At 33.2% G+C, this 25,638-nt stretch overlaps 1 protein-coding gene and 1 long non-coding RNA gene across 2 annotated transcripts in view; both read right to left on the bottom strand.

The window, feature by feature from the left end:
• The window catches only part of LOC140450265 (E3 ubiquitin-protein ligase RNF144B), a 393,953-nt gene that overhangs the window by 356,269 nt on the left and 12,046 nt on the right, over positions 1-25,638 (bottom strand). The gene's annotated exons all lie outside the window — the stretch shown is intronic.
• Positions 8,644-9,625, bottom strand: LOC140449735 (uncharacterized). Its single transcript, XR_011951875.1, has 3 exons — positions 9,452-9,625; positions 9,175-9,387; positions 8,644-8,788 (listed from the first exon to the last, which is right to left on the bottom strand). It is a non-coding gene; the product is annotated as an uncharacterized lncRNA (long non-coding RNA).

The following is a 25,638-nucleotide window of genomic DNA, read 5'->3' as shown; positions in this document are numbered from 1 at the left end:
GACAAAACTGGTAGGAGTGTATCTAGATTTAAGTACAATATTCCTGGAATTGACTGGGTAAATAGCTTGTTGAAGAGACACGGAGGTATTGCTGGTAAAAGATTAGCAACAGAAGTATCTCCGGACCTGATTAAAAAATACTTTGACAATTTACAACAAACGATTGAAAATGTTCCAGTTGAAAATATTTTTAATTACGACGAGTCCAACGTCTCAGGTGACCCCGGAAAAAAATTGTGCATCGACCGAAGAGGTACTAAATATCCCGAAAAAATATGCAACCATTCAAAATCTGCTACATTGATAATGATTTGTGGATCCGCCTCAGGTATACTTTTGCCACCTTACATCATATACAAGGCTGAAAATTTATGGGATATTTGGACAGAAAATGGTCCCAAGGGCAGCCCATGCTACGAACAGCCATGTTGCTCACTGGGGACACGATATAATCGAACCTCCCATGGTTGAATTAATATGTCAACATTCAATGATTGGTTTGTCAGTTGCTTCTTACCACATGCTAGGCGACTCGATGGAAAGTGTTAATAGGGGACAACCTAGCATCTCATTTTAATCCAGATGTTCTGAGACAATGTGAAGAAAATAATATAATATTTACCAGCATGCTTACCAGCCAACTCTACTAATATTTACCAGCCATTGGATGTCGCATTCTTCAGGCCTTTAAAAGAAAGCTGGAGGAAAACTTTAACATCATGGAAAATGCAAAATTCCAAAACCTCTAGCATTCCGAAAAATGAATTTCCTAAGCTGTTAAAGCAAACACTTGAAATTATGAATAAAGTACCACCTAAAAATCCAGACGGAGAGAAAAGAATATAGCTATAAAAAGAAATTTACTTTCTGGTTTTGAAGCATGTGGCATTGCACCATTCAACCCCAATCGAGTTTTGGAAAAGCTACCATAAGACGCTATTGATCAAGCCGAGCTTGGATACTCTCTTACTAACTTTTTGATAGACTTGAGGTACAATTCCGGCTCTGAAAAACCTAGACGTAAAAGAAAACTGTTAGCAGCTGAACCTGGTCAAAGTGTTACAGCACCTAAACCATCAGAGGAGTCCAGTGACGATGACTCAAATGAAAACCTGGAATTAGATGACAGAAACAGTGATGTTGATATTAACAAAGATCAAGAGGAGGTTGAATACTCCTGTCCTTCATTAGAAAACATCACGAAGGCAAAATTTCTGTTAGTGAGATTTTTGTCTGTCAGGTAAAAGGAGTTTAAGAAGGAGAAGAAATCGAAGTTCAAGGCCTTAAATCAGCAGGATCGGGGAAGATTTTCAAAATAATTGAAAATGACATATCCGCTGTTCCCTTCAAGGAAGTAGTTGCCTTACTACCAGATCCGACACTTGAGACGATTTCTGATAGGATACAAAAATATCCTTTTCGCGGAGAAATTAATATAAAAGAATGTTAAATCAAATTTTCTTTTTTTATAAATTGTTCTGAATTACATTTTTAGTTGTTAAAATATGTTTTCTTTTTGTATAAATAAAGAGTAGTACAATAAAAATAGTGTGATCATTCTCACCCCGCATGATCAATCTAACGCCTTTGTAAAAATTCGAAAAACTGTCTGACCGAATTAGTCAGGGCTAAGATTGATCATATCCTATTTAAATGCACTACTGTTTCATGCTATAAAATCATCATGATCAATCTCACCCCAGTACGGGTCTAAGATTGATCACCCTTTTTTTATGAGATAAGTGGATTTTCTTAATAATTAAAACAAAACTAGTGTTAAATCACTACTCTTTAGATATTAATATAACACGTGAAGTGTTTAAATATAGAACAGTCAAAAAACGTTTACAATATAAATCAAATAAAGTTAAAATTGATCAATCTCACGGTACTAGGTTTTCCGCTAAGTCTCGGAGTATTGCGATTACCTAACTTTCAATTTCTTAACCATAGGTTATCGAATTATACAATGTAATAGGTGTAGTTTATAGGATTTCAAGTATTCCAATATTTCCTAATTCCCCCCATTATCACAGTACATTGTCTTAAGTCTTGATACCTCATTTATTCAGATTATGACAGATAGATTGTCCAATCCAGATCCAGTTCTTGTGCCGATTCTAGCTGCTTTTTCTTTTATTGTAGTGCTGTGCCTATTTTCAGACGTCTGTCAGCTATCACAATCTTACAATATCTTAATTGAAGAGCATGGGGCTCAATGAATCCCCTTGTCTTATTCCGCTGTCTATTTCTATAGGTTCTGTAAATTGTCCATCTATTCTGACTTCCATTTTGTTGTTTTAGAAGATATTTTCGATAGTTTTTATAATATTTAAGGAAACTTCTCTATATCCCTATTATACATAAGATGTATTATATATTTGAGTCTTACTCTGTCAAATGTTTTCTTTAGGTCAATCAGACACAGAAATGCTGGTCTATTATACTCTAGTGATTTCTCAGTAATTTGCTTTATAACAAATATTGCATCTGTACACGATCTTCCACTACGAAAACCCTGTTGTTCATCTGCTAAACTTATCCTCTGATTTATTAGCACTTACACAATTTTATTTGTAAGTTTTAGCACAGTATTTAACAAGTTTATATCTCTGTAGTTTTCTGGCTGTTTTTTATCTCCTTATTTGAATTAAAGAATTAGTTCGCTCGTTCTCCATTCTTCCGTATTTTACTCGTATTGTAATTTATAATTTTATTAATTAAAGTTGTTAATTATTCTGTCATTGATACTCCACAATATTTCAGTAATTCGTTTGGTATCCCGTATTTACCTGCTGCTTTTCTGTTCTTTAGGTTTTCAAGCATTTTCCAAACTTCCTGTACATTTATATTAAGTTATTCATTTGTGGTAATTTCTGGTGTTTCCGGTTCTAGCGTCGTTTGTTCTTCCTCTGCATAGAGCTTTTTTAGGTAGTCAATCTACGTATCCTTTTCTATGCGTTTTGGTTCTATTAGTTCCTTTACCTCCGTTTTTTGACCTCTTGTGAAGCGCCATATTTCCTTTTGACCGTAAATATCATGTTCAATTTTTCCCGAAAAGCGTTCCCAGTGATCATTTTTTATTCTTCTTACAAGTGCATGTGTTTCGTTTCTAATTGTCTTGTAATTATGGTATGTCTCTTGTGTTTTGATTGACATATATTTCAGGTAAGCTTTTTGCTTTTCTTTACATTTTCCTTCACTTCTGTACAAAACCATGGAGTTCTTCGCCTTGGGAACAATTTATTTTTATTTATATTTCTTTCACCAAGAACTTCCTTGGCCGAGGCTAAGATATCAGACTTAATTTTTGCCCAGCTTTCTTCGACTCCATCACTTTCTGTGATATATGTGTTTCTGCTATTTTCGGTTATTCTTTTTTGGAATAGGTATCTTGTTGAGTTATCCTGTAAGCTTTCGATTTTTATCTTTGTGGTGTATTCTGGTGTTTTGTTATCACATATATGTGTTTTCATTCGGATTTTGCACAATACTAATTTATGATCGCTTCCTATTTCTGCTGATTTTAGAGCTCTTACATCCAAGATTTGAGAGGGCTGTAGCTCTCTATTCGACAGAATATAGTCTATCATAGATCTTTAAGCTCTACTCTTTTCAAAAGTGTATTTGTATTGTTCGTTGTGAGAGAAAAATGTATTATTAATACTTATCTCGTTTATGTTGCAGAGGTTCGTCAGAAGGTCCCCGTTTTCATTTCTGATATTTTCGTTATATCGCTGTTTTATTCCTGGAACTATATCATTGCAAACACGGGCGTTAAAATCACCCATGATAATTGTATATTCATTATTTGGGGTCTCGTTTATTACAGTCTGAAGGTGTTCGTAAAAATATTTCCTTGTGGTGGTATCTCTGTTGTTCTCTGGTGCATAGATTGCTATCGCATTCAGAGGTTTGACATACAGTTTAGGTTTTACATTTACTATTCTTTCAGAGGTATATTTACATTCTTGTACTTGATGTAAAAATTGTTTGTGTACTAACAGGGCGACTCCTTCTTTGGCTCTGGTTTCTTTCGCAACAGCACTGTAAATCATCAGATAGTTATCTAGCATAATTTGACCCTTTCCTTTTTTTCTTGGTCTCTTGTAGTGTACATATGTCTATATTTTTTTCTACAAGCTCTTTTGTAATTTCCTGCTTTCTTGTGTTTAGAGACTTTACGTTCCAAGTACCGATGCGAAGTATATTTCTCGTTTTCCATAAATTCGTTGTTCTCTTTCTCACGTTAATCGTCGTAATGAAATCATTCCTGTTCCGAGGCATAATCCTGTTTCTATGAGCTGTATGATTTTAAAGTCTATCAGTAGGGTGCTAACCTGGTTGTAGACCCCCTCCTCCTTTATCCGGGCTTGGGACCGGCAACAGTTCTGTCGAGCTACTCGATCCACTCAACAAAACTGCAGGCGATGATTTGAACCACCGAGTGATGAGTTTTGTACTAAATAATGACGATGTGTCTAGTAAAGAAGATGTGTTGAGTGATGAGGATGTTCCTTTGCCGACGAATTTTGCGATAGTTCCTAATAAAAAAAAAAACGACAATTTCATGGTCTACACAGAATATTAAAAAAATATTACCAGTAAAAGATGAACAAAGATTATGTCAGGAATTGTTACAAAAAGAAGACATCTTGCTTACCCCTTACAGTTTATTCAATCTGTTTATATCTGATGATATTGAAGATAAAATTACTTTTCAAACCAACCTGTATGCGAAACAGGAATTTCAAAAAAATCAAAAGAAATATACTCCAACAATCGTGAAAAAAAAAGTATTTATTGGTTTAAATCTGCTAATGGGTGTAAAACCACTGCCAAGTTATAGGGATTATTGGAGTGTAAATAAAGATCTTCATGTTGACTATATCTGTAAATTTAGGCCTGTAAATAGATTTGGTTGGCTGCTAAGTCATATTCATATAAACGACAACAACCTAATGCCAAAAAAGAAGAGAATGAATATGATAAGCTGTATAAAAGTCCGGCCTTTCCTCAATGAAGTGAAGAGTAATTTTCAAAAATACTACAAACCAAGAGCCATCGATGATTTTATGATAAACTACAAAGGTAGAAGTGTATTAAAACAGTTGTTCCGTCTCATTATAATTTAGTTCATATTATTTTTCGATTTTATTTTATTTAGATTCATAGTTGTAATTTTTAAAGTTTTGGGTAAATTTTAGTTTCCAAAAATCTATTAAAAGATTAAAATATTTTTTAGTTTTACATATTTCTGGGTAAAATTTGTATATTATAATCCCTCCCTTTAGAAAATATGTACCCGCCAAATCCGTCGGTTATTGTTGTCGCATCCGCTGCATCTATATATGGTTCTGATAAGGACAATATGAATGATTTTGTAATTTACGTTTTTACCCCAAGGTAAAATTATATAGTTCCTAGTAAGCCCCCCTCTACTAGGGATTTCTATTAGGCATTTGTAATGTATTTTTAGTAGTATAGAACGAAACTCAGTTCTATAAACATGTATAGTAAGAAATAAATAGTTCTATGAAGACAACAGTATATGCCCAAAAATCCAATAAAAAGGAGCTATAAGATTTGGACACTCGCTGATAAAAATGGCTATATACCTATATAATTTTGATGTTTATACAGGCAAAACAGACGATTATGTAGAACACTCTTTAGGCGAACAAGTAGTCCTAAAGTTGACAGAGAACTTGAAGCAAAAAACCATGTATTATTTTTTGATAATTTCTTTAATTCGTATGACTTACAAATAAAACTAGAAGACCTCGGACTTTATTCATGTGGAACAGTTATGTCAAACAGAAAGCATTTGCCAAAATTACGTGAAGATAAGCAACTAAAGCAGGGTGAGTCCGATTGTCTTGCAAGTAGTAATGGAATAATTTTTATTAAATGGAAAGATAGGAGGTCTGTTAATATAATTTCTAATTTTTACGATCCCACCCAGACAACTTCTGTACAAATAAGGCAAAAAGATGGATAGAAAATGTCTGTTCCATGTCCTACGGCTTTGGTCGATTATAATTTTAACATTAATTTTGTAGATAGGTTTGACCAAAGGAAGTCTTCATACAAGTTGGATAGGAAAAGCAAAAAAAGGTGGATGAGTTTTTTTTTTCCATTTTCCAGACTGTTCTGTTGTAAACGCCTTCATATTACATAAGGTACGTGGTCTACAAAAAAAATCTTTAAAAGATTTTCGAAGAAGAATAATAGATGGATTATTGGTGGAGAAATATGTGGAATTAACTGCAGCTAATTCGGAAGAAAGTAGTGGGGTACAAAATAAACGACAAAGAAGGTTGCCTAAAGAAGTAACATTTACGTCTTCAGACCACCAGCCAATACGGTTACCAAGAAGAAGCTGTGCCTGATGTAGTATTAAAGCACAGCCATTCCGTACTGAATGGAATTGTACCATTTGTAAGGTTCTTTATGCCTCAGCAAAACAAAAGATTGTTTCCAACAATATCATAAAAGTTATAATTTTTTTATCTGAAAATAAAAATGTTTAAAACAATATTCATTATTTCTAATACACAAAGAAAATACTGGTGCTGCACAGTGGTAAAACTATTGTACCACCCTCTAAATGTCAATGTGACAGGTTTTTTAGGTGAAATTTCTTATTTTTTATTTCTGTTGATTACCAACTCCAACTTTAACACAAAAAATGTTTCTTATTTTAAACTTTATTTTGTGTGCAACTAGGGTCTAGAATATTAACAGACTTCTGTGCCTCAAAGAGTTAAAGCCTCCGCCAATGTGCATCTACCGTTACGAATATTTGTTAGGGCTTCCTCTAATTCATCTTTACTAAAGTCGTGGTATTTTCTCTTGCCTAGTATCTTTTCTCATACAAAATCTGTAACAAAAAATTTAAAAAACCGTTACTTAACCTCAAAAAATAAAATCAACATAATTGAGGTTCAGAAACCCTTAAGAAGCCAATAAACTATTGCAAAAAAATATTACATGTAATTTGCTGATACGAGCACCTATTGATGACTTTTAATTATAAAGCATATCAAAAATCGTGGTTTTCTTACCTTTTAATCATTATTTTTTAAGAGCCAAACAGAACACTTATTTACAACTTTTTGCAATTAAGTACCGCATTTCATCATTGTAGAATACTTTAGAAATGATTTAGAAATTTTAGCATTTCCTGCTGTGTCAAGTGACCCCAACAAATTTTAAGTCACCCAACTCTACGGTACGCGTCGCTTATATACTTAGGTGATAACGAACCAATATTTCGTTTTTAATTTAGTGGCTTTTCTTCAGATTTTTTGCTATAATTTTGTGTATTTAGTTGGTTAATTTTCCACATTTTGAACTAGTTGTGTTTTGTTTTAAGTGTTTTTCTGTTTTAAAATTTAATGTTATAATTTTAAACGATTCCCTGCCTTAAATAACAACGTTTTTATAATATAATGACTCATAAATATAAACTATATATCTACAATAAATAAATATAAGTTGAGTAAATAAACCTATAATAATAAATAATAAACAAACATAATATACTCATATACCATAATAGACTTCATACAATCATTACGTTTAACTTTTATATATTTTCTCCTCAAAATGTCACTGTCACTACAATAATGTGCATAATCATACATACTTTAGACATATTTCTTTGTGTCGTTATAATAATATACTCATAATACACTTATACCTTATGAATATACTCATAGACTTAGTATTGACGTAATTTATATTTGATAACCTCCAACAACTATCACTTCTTTTTTATTGGTTAAGTAACCCTAATCGAGGACCTGACGATGTTCTAAAATTGTGGAGCTTCAAACCGGTTCTTCAAGTAACAATAACACCAATTGTGATTAAATCTTTTCTTTTCTATTTTCCCCTATTAAAAATGGATTCATATTTCTAAACAATTCATCAGTATTTAACATTAATTCTGATTTAGGTCGGGGTATAGTAGGGTCGGCATATTTATGTTTTGCCGTAGTTATGTAGGTAATTATCTATTTAATAGTCTTGTCCAAAAGACAGTGTAACTTTGCCAAACCAAAAGTTAAAGAGCACTGGTAGTGCCTATTAGCACTATTTAATTTGAATTGTATTTGAACTGAACCGTTCACTACCGTTGATTTTGCCCAGCTATTATCTTTTCCTAATTAATGTGCTTTGTAATGTACTAAGGTAATTTTTCATGACTGTTGATAAAACAATGTTCTATAAAATATTGTAATTACTGTTAAATGGGTTTTGTTTTATCATTAGTATAAAATAAACAAATTATAAGTATAAAATATATGAATATACATATTCCTAATATTTTTCAACATTAAAATAAATACGTCATTGTTCATATTATGATTAGGGTTATTAGAATATACTCAAGCACAAAATTAACCAAACATTGTGCGTTTATCTAATTGGCGGTGGGTGGTAATACCAAAATTGGTTTTATCACCCACCGCCAATTAGATAAACGCACAGTATTTGGTTAATTTTGTATTTGGGTAATTAGAATCAATTAGAACCAATTAGAAAATGATTTCCGGATTGGAAGTCGAAACGTCAAAACAAATGTAAAATATATATTCTCATTAGAATCAATTGTGGTTTAATCAAAATTCGTAAAAAAACATCTAAAACTAACTGTATTCCTAATTGAATTAAGCCTTACAAGGATCTTTATATGGACTCTGACAAGGTTTACTGTTCCATTTGCAGCAAAACTGTAAGTTAATTTCATTTAATTTTTCAATCTTTTCTACTTTAAAACCTAAAAATTGAATATATAATATATAAATTGTTATAATTCAAAAATATGCACAAAGTTTAATGACAGAGAAAAGCACGTATGAAAAAAATTGATATTTCTACATGTTAAAAAAAATTAAAGAATGGAATTATATTCATACAACATTCTATTTGCGTTGGAAATGAAATATACTTATTGTGGGTTATGAATGTTGCTTAAACCTCAATGTGAAAGAAGCAAATTGAAATAAGTTGGTTTATGATGAGTTGTTTTATGATTTTCGGAATGGCGATTACATAGCGCTTAACAACTTCCTTGATTCCATAGACTGGCAGGTATGTATGGTTAATGATATAGATGTTGCTACAAAATGATTGTATGAAGGTCTTTCTATAGGAATTGCTTACTTTGTGCCATTGAAGAAATATAGAACTTCAACTTTTCCCAAGTGGTTCTCTGCTGATTTTACAAGACTAATTCTGGAGAAAAAACATGCTCACTATATTTATGTTAATAATCGTTCTGATGATGACTATATTAGATTTTCGTACGTAAGACCTGAATGTAAACAACTGTGTGAAATTTGCTTCAGCAACTATATCAAAGGCATAGATACTGGCCTAAAAAATGATCCAAAATCATTTTGGAAGTACGTCAATGATAAGAGATCTAGTCATAATCTACCTAACTCCTTATTTTATCAAGTCCAATCTGCAACAAATGGTCAAGACATAGCTAATTTATTTATGAACGTCTTCCAAACTGTGTATCCATCAAATAAAACAACCTTTACGTACAGCTGGTTCCTAAAAAAATTGATACGACTTTTAAAGGATATTTTGTATAAAATGAAATGAATTTTGAGCAGTGTATTTTGAAGGATAAATACTTATTATTTACATACTGTCACTGTCACTGCCTAATCTTAAAATTTGTCAGATAACTTATTCTGTTCGACCTTAAAATGGCACGCTAGCAAAGAACCAAAAGCAAGAATTGCAACGTAATTAGAAGATGATTAGTCACTATCTGCCGTAGCGAACCATTTTAAGGTAAGCAGAACAACAGTTTTTAATATTAATAAAAGAAGGAGAGAACAAGAAACTCTCGAAAGAAAGCAAGGTTCTGGGAGACCAAAACTATCTTCAGTTCATGAAGATCGTAAGCTTTTGGAGAGATAAGAAGAGAATCCTTTTGAAGATGCAAAAACTGCAAGAATTATGTCACAGTTTCCGTGAACAAAAACAATAACTTGGCGTAGAACTAAAGTATCGTGTCTTAGGTACCGAACTGCAGCAAAAAAACAAGCTCTTACATAGTATATTTCCAGAGTGTTTATAGACAGCCATTATTATTCCTCTTCATAAGGCTGATGAAAAGTCTAATGTCTGTAACTATAGACCTATTGCCTAACTACCGGTCCTATTAAAAATTAATGAGAGACTGATAAAAGCCCGACTTATGTCCTTTCTCCTCGAAAACAACATTTTATCACAAAGTCAGTTCGGCTTTTTATCTAATAATGTACCAGCTATGCTATGTTTTCTGCACTACATGAAGTCTATCAAGCAAGCACTAAACAATAATCTTTATACTGCCACTGTTTTATTGTGATTATGCCAAAGCTTTTGATTGTATAAATCACGACATTTTGATAAAAAAACTAAATTTCTACGGAATTCAAGGTATTTCTTTGAATTGGTTCCAATCTTACTTAAAGAATAGGAAACAACTAGTTACAGCAAATGTACTGACTCTAGTCACAAAAGCATCTTATGTGGAGTACCACAAGGTTTAGTACTGGGTCCTCTACTTTTCCTTATCTAGATAAATGGCATCACTAACTTAAAAATCGATAGAAAAATTTTTCTTTTTGCTGATGATACTAGTATTACCTGGAGGAATTCTAATATTGCAACTCTTCTTGCAATTATAACTTCTGATCTACTTAAAATAAAAACCTGCTCAGACTCTAATTTACTCTCTTTTAATATGGATAAGACAGTAGCATTATCCTATAAAAGAGCACTTCAACCCTTGCTTCTAAATAACAGCCAGATCAGTATCGTTTATTCTGTAAAATTTCTTGGTATTTTTATAGACAGCAACCTGAAATGATCCCTTCATATCGATTTGTTAAGTAAGAAACTAGCCTCAGCCTGCTACGCAATAAGATCTGTTTCGAAGAAAATCAATTTAGCATCTTCCTAAATAACATATTTTTCTTTGTTCGAGTTTCATCTTCGATATGGCCTTCCTTTTTGGGATTCTAGTACATCTGTCCAATCTGATGTTATTTTTAAATTACAAAAAATAGCGATACGGTATCTTTTTGGCCTCAGTAGAATAACACATTGCAGAAGCTACTTTAAAAATCAAGGGATTTTAACTTTTCCCTTTTTATATATTCTAGAAACTGTTTGCTTAATTCGTAAACATCTACATGTTTTTCCAGCAAGACCTAATCATGACTACTCCATTAGAAATTCAAGCTTTGATGTGTATTTACCGATCCCGTCCATTGAGTTAGTAAAGAAATCTATATTATATTCGGCAAAAAAATTATACAACCATCTCCCTTTTGCAACTTAAATCTACAACTTCTTTCTTTAAGTTCCGTAAAATGACAACAGCCTAGACAAAATTTGGGTACCACATGCACCAAATTAAACTAGTTGGTAAGGTTTTATTATGCAACTTGCATTTTAGTTAAATTTTGCAATAGATTGTATATTTTATTGTCTTTTATTTTGTGATTCAATGATATTCACGATTTATGTAATTTTAGTAAATTTTAACTGTTATTGTTATTTTTTTTACTTTTTGTAAGCTTTGTCCACAAAATTGTACAATTTTCAGTGACAATAAAGCATATTTCTATAAGCATATTTCTACACCACAATAGAAGCAATCAAGACTTATATTTGCTTTAAACCATCAGCTACAGAATCAAGATTTTTGGGACAGGGTAATATTTACAGATGAGAAAATTTTTCAAAAAAAATTGGGCAAAATTGGGATTTATAGGCAACATAATAATAGATTTAATCCTCTATATGTTGATAGATATCGAGCAGCTGGTCATTTTAGCGACAATTTATGGGGATGGATTTCATCTAGAGGAATGGAAATGGTATGGCGTATTGATGGTAGGTTTGTTGGGCAGACTTATCTGAATATTCTAGAAAACATCACGTTTCCCAGTGTAGAACAATTGTATCCAGAAAATAATTTTATCCTTCAATAAGATAATTGTCCTGTTCACACTGCAAATATAATAAACCAGTGGCTCCAGAATAACAACATCGAAACCTTACCATGGTCTAGCTACAGTCCAGATTTAAACCCAACCGAGAATGTGTGGGGGGTTATTATAAAACGGTTGTATCGGTGTAATTTTAATCTCAAAATGCTAAAGAGCTGTGGCACGGTATAGAACAGGTTTGGGAAGAGCTGTCTGGAGAAGACAATGCCATAGTTCCTTTCACGCCGTTGGACCGAAGACTAAAACCTGTTATCAATGCTGATTGAGATATTACAAAATATTAATTTTATTTTTACATACCTAAATTTAGTATAGTTTTGGTCTTCCAGACCCTCGCTTTTTTCGAGAGTTTCTTGTTTCTTCCATTTTTTATTAATAGAAAAACTGTGGTTCTGCTTATGTTAAAATGATTTGTTGCCTCTGATAGATCCCAGTTATCTTTTAATTTGGTTACAATTCTCGCTTTAATATATTGTTGAGTTAAGCAGTTCGTTTTATTCCTTAATAATAATAAAAATAATAACAACAATCATATTTTATATACTTAAAAACTATCATTTATATACTCTTTATAAAATGCAGGAATTCAAAACAATATCAAAATTTAGACCTTAATAATTATTACAATTTATGAACTAACATATGTAATCAATTGTTTGTTGTTGTTTATTTGTGTTTATATGACTGCGGACACTAAATCCATTCCACAATCTTACAATTTTTACTCATTTTTTCTTTAGTCATTGTTTCGTATTGTTTGTTCAAATCTTACTAAGAGTCCTATCAGTTTTTTTAGGAACCAGCTGTACCTATCCATCCATTAAATACCAACTTTAGTATAGTATTTTTCATATAAAAATGCGTGCACGTCACAATTTATATAAAGTGACGTCACTTATATTTAAAATTTTCAGAACGTCAACCTTAGAGTTCAAATTTTCCTAACACAGCTAATAATACGAAACCCATACGGAACTGCTCGATCTTTCATAGGCGTCAACATGGTCAACAAGACCTAGGTCTCCGGTTTCCATACATAATGTAGCTTCGCCTATTTAAAAAAAAATTTAAAGTGTTTTTCCTTGTGTATTGTAGCGTGATGTTTAATTTTATGTTTATAACATTTTATTCTTGTTGGATAGGCCGCAATTGACGAAATGCCCCTGAAGATGCTCTAGGGAGCGAAAGTACTTGGGCAAGATTAAATTAATAAAACTGTGCTCGATATCTGCCTTTTATTTGATCAAAGTTCATTTATTCGAGCATTCAACCTTATATCAATTTATTATTAATATATTAATCAGATTAATATGAACAAGAAGCAAATAATGACTAATCTGGTGCTAAATCGAAATATTGCTGTTGATGGAAGGGATATTGTGCAGACTGCATCGTATAAGCACTTAGGACATGAAATTCGGTTGGGCAGAGATAACCAGACATGTTAGCTCCCATGTCGTATAGGATTAGCCTGGGCAGCGTTTGGTAAATTAAACTATGTATTTATCGGATCTACCCCTATGCCTCAAAAGGAAAATCTTTGACCAATGTGTATTACCTGTATTCACTTATGGAGCGGAAACATTAATATTTACAAAAAAGGTAGTGAATAAGATTCGCGTGACTCAGAGGGCTATGAAGCGTCAGATGTTGGGTGTCTCTCTGAGCGACCGAATCCTAAATGAAGAAATACGTCGTAGAACAAAAACAACAGACGCCATCGAAAAAATCGCGTCGCTAAAATGGAATTGGGTAGGACACGTCGCCAGATTATCAGACAACCGATGGACAAAACGTATTTTAGAGTGGAGACCAAGACAATAAGCAATAACGAGCAGAGGACGCCCACCAACTAGATGGACTGAAGACCTGAAGCTTGTTAGCGCCGCACAAGACAGAGACAGATGGAAAAAGCTGAGGGAGACCTCAGGGAATTGAGCAGGACACGTCGCCAGATTATCAGACAACCAATGGACAAAACGTATTGTCGAGTGGAGATGAAGACAAGAAACAATAAGCAGCAGAGGACGTCCACCAACTAGATGGACCGACGACCTGAAGCGTGTTGGAATAACTAGATGCAAGCCACATGACAGAGACATATGGAAAGAGCTGAGGGAGACCTATGTCCTGCCGTGGACGCATACAGGTTGATGATGATGATGATAATCGAGTGTGTGATGAGATATTAAGATTTTAGAATTTGTAAATAATCTGATCATCAATATTGTTCTAATTAAAGTTGTTTTAAATTGGAAAACAGGGGCGCACGTAATTAATCACAGAGTGTGTTAATTTCAAAATATCTGTGTTGCACTCCAAATTCAACCTTGCACTTTTAGCAATATTGATTGATATTACTAAATAATGAGAATCAAAGCGTCACAACTCATGTTATATAATGGTAAACAAATCAGTAGTCGGTTATTATTATTAGATATTATTCATTCAATCGTTATTCATATTTCAGTTCGGTCGTGTTTTGTAAATATTTAATATATTAAGTAATGTTATCTTTAAGTTATCCATGTGTATATAATGACTAATAAATCGATATATATCTACTTAAGAAGTATCGCCAATCTATTTAGATATTAAGATGGTGGCGATACCAGAGATGACCCAAACAACCAAAAAATATTCTGTTATAGAATATAACAATTTAATTTAATTGTATAAGTGTAACTGTTGGGTTCTGGTCTTTCCTTTCTTTATTTTATTTATTATATCTGTTTTATGTCTTCTACGGTGATTCTAACGACCATGTTTTATCATAATTAATTTCTAATCTTCAGCTTCCAAATTCTTCTTCCAGTTTTTTATCATGTAGACGATGTATCCTTTGTCTTCTGCTAAAATTATTTGATCATCGCCAAATAGATGATTATGGATATAGTTGTCGTCAATTTTTACTCCCATCTGTCCACATTTCTTGTTCCAGTTTTTTAGTGTTTTATCTAAGTTTAAATAAGGTTTTGTGACAGGCAGCATCCTTATCAAAGTCTTTTATCGACTTGAAACTGTTGTGAGTGGTTTTGCTCGACTTTTATTCAATATTTCAAGTTCCTATTTTAATTTTTTTGATTTTAATTTAGGTTTTTATAATTTTTATTCCATTTTTGACATTTCATCTTTTTATGTTTCTTCTGTGCTGTTTGGTTTCTTGGTTGTTCTTCTTTCCTATGCATTGTCCTTTTCATTTACCTAGTCTCCCTCTGCCTGCACAAAAATAGAATACATTATAAAAATTGCAAAGTGTAATCCTCATAAATATTCATAGATATAGTTTGTCATAATATAAATTGAAAGGAAAACCTGAAAGAAGATAAAAAATTGGATTTGTGATTTAAATACTAAAAAAAAATACATAAAAGTTACAAGGTAATAAAAATAACCAAAATAACTATAAAATATCTCCCAAACTAAATATAAGGCTTCGTTATGAAATGTTTTTCGGTTTTAAAATTGCTTTAATTTTAAATAATAGCTACCGGTTTTCAATTAATAGAAAGTTTTAATAGGAGCTAAACGATTTTGCTGATTTGAATTAAATCATACGTGTTTTTTCCAATTAATCGTATAAATGATTAAAAATATTGACGATACTTCGAGTAAATTATAATATACAGTCGATACTGTCTATAGTACCTAAACAGTATCTTTTATATTTTATAGAATTTTACTATCATACGCGTGGCTAGGTTTTTTTTAGTGGCGGTTCCAATGCTGAAAATGCGCTTCCCCCATATACTTTTTAATTTCCAACAATGATATTTTCATATATGAAAACCAGTTCACGATTTTTCGAAATATTTTTTAAATTCAAAATTCATTTGTTAGAACTAGCTCATTTATATTTAACGATATGATTTTGCATACTGAATAAATAATTTTTTAATTTTTAATCAAATTTATAGTTTAATGACTAATTTTTTTTTATCCTTTACTGAAAATACATTTTAGCATTATTATCTAGTAAAAACTTTATAGACTACAAGCCCAAGGGACATTTTTAATGGGTTATTTGACGTAGTCTGGATCACATATAAATCAATAATACAATATGTAATACAACTTTAGAAACTATGCTGCCAATTCTTATGGGTACACAAAGCTTCTTCTTCAAGTGCCATCTCCGCGGCGGAGGTCGGCAATCATCATAGCTATTCGGACTTTTGAGACGGCTGCTCTGAAAAGTACATTTGATGTACATCCGTACCACTCTCTCAGGTTGCGCAGCCATGACATTCTACGCCTCCCTATTCTTCTCTTTCCTTGGATCTTTCCCTGCATAATCAGTTGGAGCAAGGTGTATTTCTCTCCACGTGTAATATGTCCGAGATATTCTAATTTTCTTGTTTTTATTGTATTTAAAATTTCCATTTCTTTCTTCATCCTTCCCAGAACCTCTTTGTTTGTGACGTGTTCTGTCCATGATATTTTCAGAATTCTTCTGTACACCCACAGCTCGAATGATTCCAGTTTTTTCATTGATGTCGCATTCAAGGTCCAAGATTCCATTCCATAAAATAAAATCGAAAAAACATAGCACCTCGCCAACCTAACTCTTAGTTCCAGTTTTAAATCCCTGGTACATAGCACTCTTCTCATTTTGTTGAAATTTGCTCTAGCCTTTTCTATTCTTATTTTGATCTCCTGATTGTAATCATTTGTGGAGTTAATCATTGTTCCCAGGTATGCATATTTGTCCACTTGTTCGACGTTGGTTCCGTTTATTAGAGGATTCTCGTTATTTCTTTGAGTTTTCGATATTCTCATAAAAAATTCGTCTTCTTGACATTCATTGTTAGACCATACTCTTTTCCATACTCTACTATTCTGGTCACCAGTCTCTGAAGATCTTCAATGTTTTCGGCTAAGATCACAGTGTCGTCCGCATATCTAATGTTGTTAATGGGAACTCCATTTACCTTTATTCCAGCTGTTTCACCCTCAAGAGCTTTTTTCAGAACCTTTTCGGAGTAGGCATTAAAAAGAATTGGCGACAATACGCATCCCTGTCTTACTCCACATCTAATTTCAATTTCTTCTGACAGCTGTTCGTTAACACGTACTTTTGCTCGCTGTTTATAGTATAAATTTGATATGATCCTTAGGTCGTTGTAGTCAATCTTCTTTGATTTCAGGACATTCATTAATTGTTTATGTCGTACTTTATCGAATGCTTTATTATAGTCAATAAAACATGCGTATATATCTTGATTGAGGTCCAGGCATCTTTGTATTAGTATATTAAGTGATAAAAGAGCTTCACGTGTTCCTAGGCCTTTGCGAAAACCAAATTGTGTATCATTAACGTCTATGTCCCGTTTGTGATATATTCGGTTATGGATGACTTTAAGTAGTAACTTTAGCATATGAGACATTAAGCTAATGGTGCGGTAATCGCTGCATTCTCTTGCGTTTTTCTTTTTAGGGGGACAAATAAAAATAGATGTTAACCACTCTTTGGGTAATACGTCTGAACTATAAATTTGGTTCAAGAGTGTCACTAAAACAGCAAGTGCTTCTCATCTAGAATTTTTTTCTATAGGAAGCATATCAGGTCCAGGGCTTTTCCCACTCTTCATTGTTTTTAATGCGTGTAATATTTCTTCTCTTGTAATATATGGACCTATTTCTTCTGACGTAAGTTCTATGTGCTCCAGATCTCCTCTTTCATCATCGAACAATTCGTCGATATATTCTGCCCATCTTTGTACTTTCTCGTCCGTATGTGTTATAGCAGTCCCGTGTCTATCCAGAATTGCACAAGTGGGATTTTATTTTCTCAGTCCTGCCAGTTCTTTGACTTTCTTGTGTAGGTTAAACAGATCATATTTATTTTGAAGGTCTTCGATCTCTTTGCATTGCTCTTCAAAGTATTTTTCTTTTACCTGCTTTATCGTCTTCCTGATCTCGTGGTTTATCTCTCTGTATTTATTGTTATCCTTGTTTTTAAATTGTCTTCGTTGTTCCATCATATTGAGTATTTCGTCATTCATCCATTCCTCTTTTCTCCTTGCGGAAGTCTTTAGTATTTCTTTAAAGGGTTCCAGTAGACAATCTTTTAGTCGATTACAGTACTTGTCAATATCATTGGTGTTTGTGTTCAATTTGTTGCAGTTCACATACAGTTCATGTTGGAGGCATTCTTTTACTTTAGGTTCTTTAAGTTTACTTGTGTTTATTGTAGGGATTCTTTGATGTCTTTTAATATTTTTAAGGGCGAGTGTAATCTTGGCTATAAGTGGATTGTGATCTGAGGCCACGTCTGATCCAGGATATGCTTTCACGGCTTTAACAGCATTACGGTATCTTTCATTGATCATAATGTAGTCTATCTGTTCCTGACTACTTTCTCCGATATATCTGCGGGCGATCGCCATATATACAGTCGTCTGTTTGGTAACATGAAAAATGTGTTTCGCAGACCATAATTACCTGTTCATTTCTTGAATAACCTTGTGCATTTTACCAGACTGAAACATGCTCTGAACATTCCAGGTTCCTATTCTAGTGTTGGACAGTCTTATTTTTTCATCTACGTTCTTTTGACAAGGAATTCGCTGATTAACGACCTGAGAGTCCTTGTCTTCTTCTCCCCTGCCGGATCTTAGCTTCCGATGGCCATGATCTGTAACGCCGTTATTAGTTTCTAAAACCATGATGATTTTACTAGGGATATCCATGGGGATGTAGTGGTGTAGTGGTTTCCCCTTGCTTTCTACATCCTTGTGCTGTTGACCAGTATGTTGGTTCCTCCATATTCGAGATCGATTTCTCAACCCCAGGACAAAAGGGTGCCCCACCACCTACCAATTCTTCTGCCCAGAGCCGTTGATTAGCAAGTGTGGGATTGCTTATACCGGCAATCGGTCGGTGAAATTTTCACCATATCTGGCTACCGTCACTTAGTTTAGCTTGAAGACTAATGCAGTTGTAGACAAAGCATGAGAGTTCGAATTAAAGGTTGCGCCTTAGATTTCTCACCTCTGTCCTAGCCAAAATGTACGACATTGTAAAAAAATTAATCTATATACCACTTCGAAACTTTGGGTATGAATGCCGTACTGTATCAAAGTGAAATTTTTCCGAAAATAAAAAACTTTCCCTACTCCTGGTACCAATATTTTTGTACAGCTTTAGGTAGCATTAGGTACCAATATTTTGTACGGCATTAGGTCTCAATATTTTTGTATTGCCTACCTAAGTTATAAATGCAGTAAAAAAATGTTTACCCAAACATTAGGTAAGTTTTTAACCCCCTTGAGTGGTAAGTTTATCTCACGTGTGACTCACATGCACCGATCAGAATTGTCGGCATAGTTTTTAAAGTTATTATTATATATTGTAGTATTTTTTAATATGTGATTCATGCTGGTCAAACCACCCATACAAAATCTCCCATGGACTTGTAGACTGTTATGTTTTATCAAAGTAGGAATGTCAATTTGAAGCTTATCACAAGTGCCTTTTACTTTGGAATAAATATTATCCAATATAGATGGTTCGATTCTTAGTTCTTCCAAAGCAAGCGCCAAGTTTGAAACTTCTATAGTTTAACAAATATCTATGCCTGGCGATTGAAGTGATTCGCTAATTTTGACAAGCATTTTCAGAGTTGGATGCATTATTCCCAAACTCATAATAAAATCAAAGGATTGTGTCATCAAATTATTATGTCTTTTCAATGGCTTCCTTAATTGCTTCAAGCTGATCTTTAACCACAGCAACTGCCTCAGTACGACAATCCCAACGTGTTTCAGATAAACATTTCAAAGTTTTCAACTTATTATTTGTGAACTTCTCAATCTTTTTGGATTGCCTTCAATATAAAAATTGTGTTACATAAAAAAATCTAAAATTTTTGGATCTTTTCAATATGATTAGCGTAGGCAGATACCTACCAATACTAAATTAAGGCAATGAGCATAGCAATGAATATATAACATTTAGTATTTTTCTCTTTACATCTTTTTTGTACACCAGGAAAGTTTTCTAACACGGTTGAAGCTCCTTTAAAGCATACAGCTTTAACATCCTACCACGAAACATTCATATCATGCAAAGTAGAATTTATTGTTTTTGAAATGGTTTCTGCATCAGTTAAATTTAAACGTACTACCTTTAGGGATATATCTAAAAACAAAAGTAATCTTCTGGTGGTTAGTGACATCAGAAGTCTCGTTGCAATCACAGAAAAAGGCTTCTTTCTGAATATCCCTTACATTTCTGACAGAATGTAAAATATAATTTTGAATGTCGCTACTAAGATAAGTGCAGTTTTTTGGGACCGATTTCAAGTATGCCTTAAATATAAGAACTTATTTTTAAGAAGTTGTACAATTTCAAGAAACAATCATTTTTCATTGATTTCCACCTTTTACTAGAATTATAATTACACTCGTATCAATAAGTTTTTTCATATAATCAATTTTTTTTGTCGCTACTTCTCTCTGGCTTTCAGTTCAGTTTTTTTTTTGGATTTGAAGACCTACGCACTTATTCACGTTATAACTCTTCGAAGTTTCTGTGCTTAATTGATGACAACTTGTATTTTGATGCATTTTAAATCGTTCTGTAGCTTTATTCCTTAATGATAAAATTTTTTTATCTTGGGAGGATTTCCCCATACCCCCGTGTTTCCGCCACTCTTGTCCGATTTTAGGGAGATACGGATCTTCATTGATTGCATCCAAAACTTTCAGAAGTGCTGGTATCTCTTTTTAACTTGTGAAAATTTTTTAACTCGTTAAACTAAAATTCGTGAACTTTTTCTCTTATTTTGCTTTTAATTTGTTCAGTAAATTTAATTTTTTTTCCTGCTGCATTATCGTTTAAACATTTATTAACTCCACTTTTTAATTCACTTTGAATTTAATATATCGTTGATTTGCATACACCTGTCATATTACTTGTCTTTTTAACAATATCGTCAATAGAAACCGAAGGATGTTCTATTCTTAGTCAAAACTCAAAACTATAAGTATTGCTTATAATTACTTTCTGATTAAGCGATAATGTACACTGTTTTAAACGGTTGACAGGTATAAGCTTTGAACCACACTGTATTTGTATATATAACCACAACTAAATTATCCTTACTTTCTTATTATATTATTTTTAGTATAATATAAGTTTATTCGACTGGTGATATCCCTGAAGATTGGTTAACGTCCGAATTCATAACACTACCAAAAAAACAACGTCCGAAAAACTGTAGCGATTATAGAATGATGAGCCTTATGAGCCACGCTTTGAAAATATTTCTACGCATCATCCACAGTAGAATCAGAGATAAATGTGAAGAAGACCAGGATGAAACACAATTTGGTTTCAGAAATGAACTGGGAACTCGGGACGCCCTCTTTTCATTAAATGTATTACTGCAGAAATGTCGAGATTAAGGGAAAGACGTCTTTGCTGTATTTATTGACTATGAAAAGGCCTTTGATCGAGTACAGCATCACAAATGAATTACAATATTAAAAGATAAAGGAGTTGATAGTCAAGACATACGATTCATAGAAAAGTTATACTGGCGTCAAACAGCGACAGCTCGCATAAACGGAAAATCAACAGAAATATATAAAATACAAAGAGATGTTAGACAGGGTTGTATACTATCCCCACTGTTATTTAATTTATATTCAGATAGAATATTTAAAGAAGCGCTGCATAATTTGGAATAGGGCGTGAAAGTTAATGGAATTCTGATAAATACAATCAGATATGCAGACGATACAGTTATTTTAAGTGATGACATGAATGAATTACAATGCCTTTTAAATGCCATTGATACAGTGGGATGAGAGTTTGGCCTAAACATAAACTGTTCAAAAACAAAATACATGGTGTTTAGCCGTTTAGCACATCAAGATGCACGATTATATGTTGATGGTCATATAATTCAAAGAGTGTCCAGTTTTAATTATCTTGGTTGCCATATTACTGAACAACTAGATCCAGATCAAGAGAAAAAACGTAGAATCGAGATAGCCCGCACGAAATTTTAAAAAATGAAGTCATTGTTGTGTAGTGATAACTTGCAACTTCAACTTCGAAGGCGCATGGTTAAATGCTACATTTGGTCAGTCCTCTTATACGATGTCGAAGCATGGAAATTAAAAATATCCACCATTAATCGTCTGGAGGCCTTTGAAATGTGGCTGCACAGACGTATACTAAAAATTCCATGGACGGCTATGCTGACAAATGTGGCAGTCCTTGAGAGAGCAAATGCTGCTCGCGAGCTGCTTGACAACATCAAATGTAGAAAGATGGCCTATTTTGGACACGTAGTAAGGGGAGACCGATATAATATTCTTCAACTTATTATGATGGGTAAAATCGAAGGACGCAGAGGAATTGGTAGAAAGCAGGCCTCTTGGTTGAAGAATATCAGGGAGTGGACAGGAATGAGGAAAGCTGAGCAACTCTTTAAAATAGCTCAAGACAGAGAAAGTTTCGCCATGTTAATCGCCAACGTCAAGGGGACTTGATAGGGCACGTTAAGAAGAAGATAAAAATAATCAAAATTCTCAAGAATGAATGAATTCTGACTGATCAAAATACTAACGGAAAGTGCCTGTATACCTACCTTATATATCTTATAATCCCATCCTTGTTCTCATTTTTGTTTTTACCACTTAACTATAACCATAGCATTAATGATTTCTAAGAAGTTGATAATAATTAACGATTTACTCTTATATTATAGATTTTATAGATTAAAAAAAAAACAGAAATTACTCAATTTGGATCTTAAGCAATGCGCGGCAGATTAAGAGTGCGGATGAAAGAGTGTTAAGAACCGATGTTGAAATAAAGCAAAGCTGGTATGAGTACTTTAGTAAGTTGCTAAATGAAGAACACTTGAGGAGGGACAGAGGATGCGAGATCCCAAATGAGAACGTAATACCGGGAATAGCGAGAGATGAAGTTGTCGAGCCGTTAAATAGGACAAAAAACGGTAAGGCAGTATGACCGGATGGAATACCTGTGGAGGTTTGGAAGGCTCTAGAAGAGGAAGAGGTTGATATTTTGTGGAAAATGATGAGTAGGATATTTGAGGAAGAAAGGATGCCCAATGCATGAAGAGAGAGAGAGAGAGACTGTGATGGTATCACTGTATAAAGAAAAAGGGGACATTCAGGACTGTAAGAATAGATAGGAGAAGAACAGTTTGGTTAATGCCAGGAAGGAGGATAACGGATGAATAGTTTGCGTTGAGATAGTTGATAGAGAAATACAGCGAGAAGAAAAGAGAGCTATATTTAAAGATACTTGATATTTATATATCTTAAGAAGGCGTACGACACAGTTCCTAGACAAGAGCTATAGAGATCTATGAGAGAGAAATGAGTTTCTGAAAAGTACATAAGGCTCGTGAGGGACATGTAAGTAAGGACTATTGTCGGATTGACCGAAAGTTTTCCAGTGACGGTTGGTTTACATCCAGGCTCTTCACTGAGTCCTTACCTGTTTAATCTTGCTATGAATGTACTGATATAGAAAATAAGGGAGGGGGCTCCTTGGTCAATGCTCTTTGCTGATGATATCGTGTTAGTAGAAAAGAACATAGGAATGTTGGAGGAAAAGTTGGAATGTTGGAGAAGAGGAAGGATTAAAGAGGGAGGACCTAAGAAAAGCAGGTCGAAAACGAAGTACATGTGGTTGGGAGAAAGAGGAATTGTTCTGGGCGTAGAATTGCTTGGGGAAAAGCTAGGACGAGTAGGAGAATTTCAATACCTTGGCTTTTACATAATGGAAAATGGAACAGTAGATCGAGAAATTTCCCTCAGGATACAGGCTGGTTTAACTGGAAGCGAATGAGCGTGATACATTGTAATCGAAAAATCGGGGAAGGGCTAAAGAGAAAGATATACAAGAGTGTGGTGAGACCTGCGATGGTGTAGGGCGGTGAAGTGTGACCTGTAAAGAAGATTTAGGAAAAGAAGATGGAGATAGCTGAAATGAAAATGTTGGAAAAAGCTGGGGTGACTACAGTCTCAAAAAAGATTCAAGAACAACGACTGTAATGGTTTGATCATATCAGATGTAGAGATGAAAACTACGACGAAGGATAACTCTGTTAGAATTTGATGAAAGAAGAGGTAGAGGAAAACCGAGGAGAAGATGGAAGGACTATGTGGCAGAGAAGAAGAGAGAAAGGTTTAGGTAAAGAAGACTCGATGGACAAAAATGAGAGGCGAAGAAGAGTAAGGAACGGCGACCCCTAAAAAGGGGAAAGCTTAAGAAGAAGAAGAACAAGAGAAATAGTAACTTTTTAGAATTATAAAAAAGAACTGAAAAAAACATGTAAAGTATAAACTAAATAATACTATTACCTATTCTAATTAAATATTTTTAAATGCTCATTTTATAAATCCTGCAAAAATTTATATAGGCACCCGCACCTGAAACTGCCTGCTCCTTCAATTATTTTTTACTCCGTGTCGATTGCGAAAACACTATAACAAATTTTTATATCAAGAATTGTGTGTTAAAAGGATAAAGAAATATTTATGAATGTAATAAATAAATAATATTGTTAAGAAAGGACACAGTGTTTGATTTCTAAATAAAAACAAACAATACCTATTCGCTAAATAAACAGTGCAATAAGAACTGAAACAATTAATATAAGTAGATATATTTGAAAGTATTAGTGAGATTTCTATAATTAAAAATAACAATCAACTGCTTGAAATGAAAAGCCACAGAAGACATTACCGAGAAACAGCTAAGCTCATCAAAGAGGATTTGATCCAACATTCAACTGCCTTCGAAAACTAAAAAGTTTTTTTTTATAAATTCTAAAAACAAATTTTTGGCTTAGAATATATTTTCTATCGTTACTTGAGGTCATTTTCAATTAAAAAGGTATTAACCCCCCCGTTTTGGTGAATTCCACTCCAAGGTAAAAGCACTCTTCGACATAGGGTAGATTTTGAAGTTAAGGTTAACTAGAGGTTAATTCAAAAATTTCATTATAATCGATGCGTCTTGATGGTAATAAGGTTATAATATATTTTTACCGTGAATTAATTACTATTTAAATGGGAATAAGCCACAATTAAAGGTTAAAATACGTTTATTGACGTTTCAATTTCCACTTCGGAAATCGTTCTCAAAATACAAATATTAGTAAATTAAACAAATTTTGTTTTTTGTTACTTAGTGAAAAATTCTTCTAATAATTTAATTTTATCTGACTCATCTATATTGACAATTCAGACATACATTATACATTTTAAAGTAGACGACTTTAAAATGATATTGCCAATATTGTTGAGTTGCGTTCCTGGGACGACTTTACTTATAAGATAGTTCATTCGATTACATGAAATCAACTTTAACTTGAGAATATCAGTCAGAAAATATCATAACATGTAATTCGTCTTTAAAAAGACAAATACATGCCATGATGACAGTAAAATTCTCCTGTTAGTGATTCCATAGTAAATTATGAGGGAAAAACCAGGAAAAAACCTCATAATACTATCTATCTAAGTAACAAAAAACAAAATTTGTTTAATTTACTAATGTTTGTATTTTGAGAACGATTTCCGAAGTGGAAATTGAAACGTCAATAAACGTA

The sequence above is a fragment of the Diabrotica undecimpunctata genome, chromosome 9 (assembly GCF_040954645.1).
Source record: "Diabrotica undecimpunctata isolate CICGRU chromosome 9, icDiaUnde3, whole genome shotgun sequence".
Lineage (NCBI taxonomy): Eukaryota > Metazoa > Arthropoda > Insecta > Coleoptera > Chrysomelidae > Diabrotica > Diabrotica undecimpunctata.
Note: the sequence above shows the minus strand (reverse complement) of the source record. Positions and strands in the feature narration are given on the sequence as shown.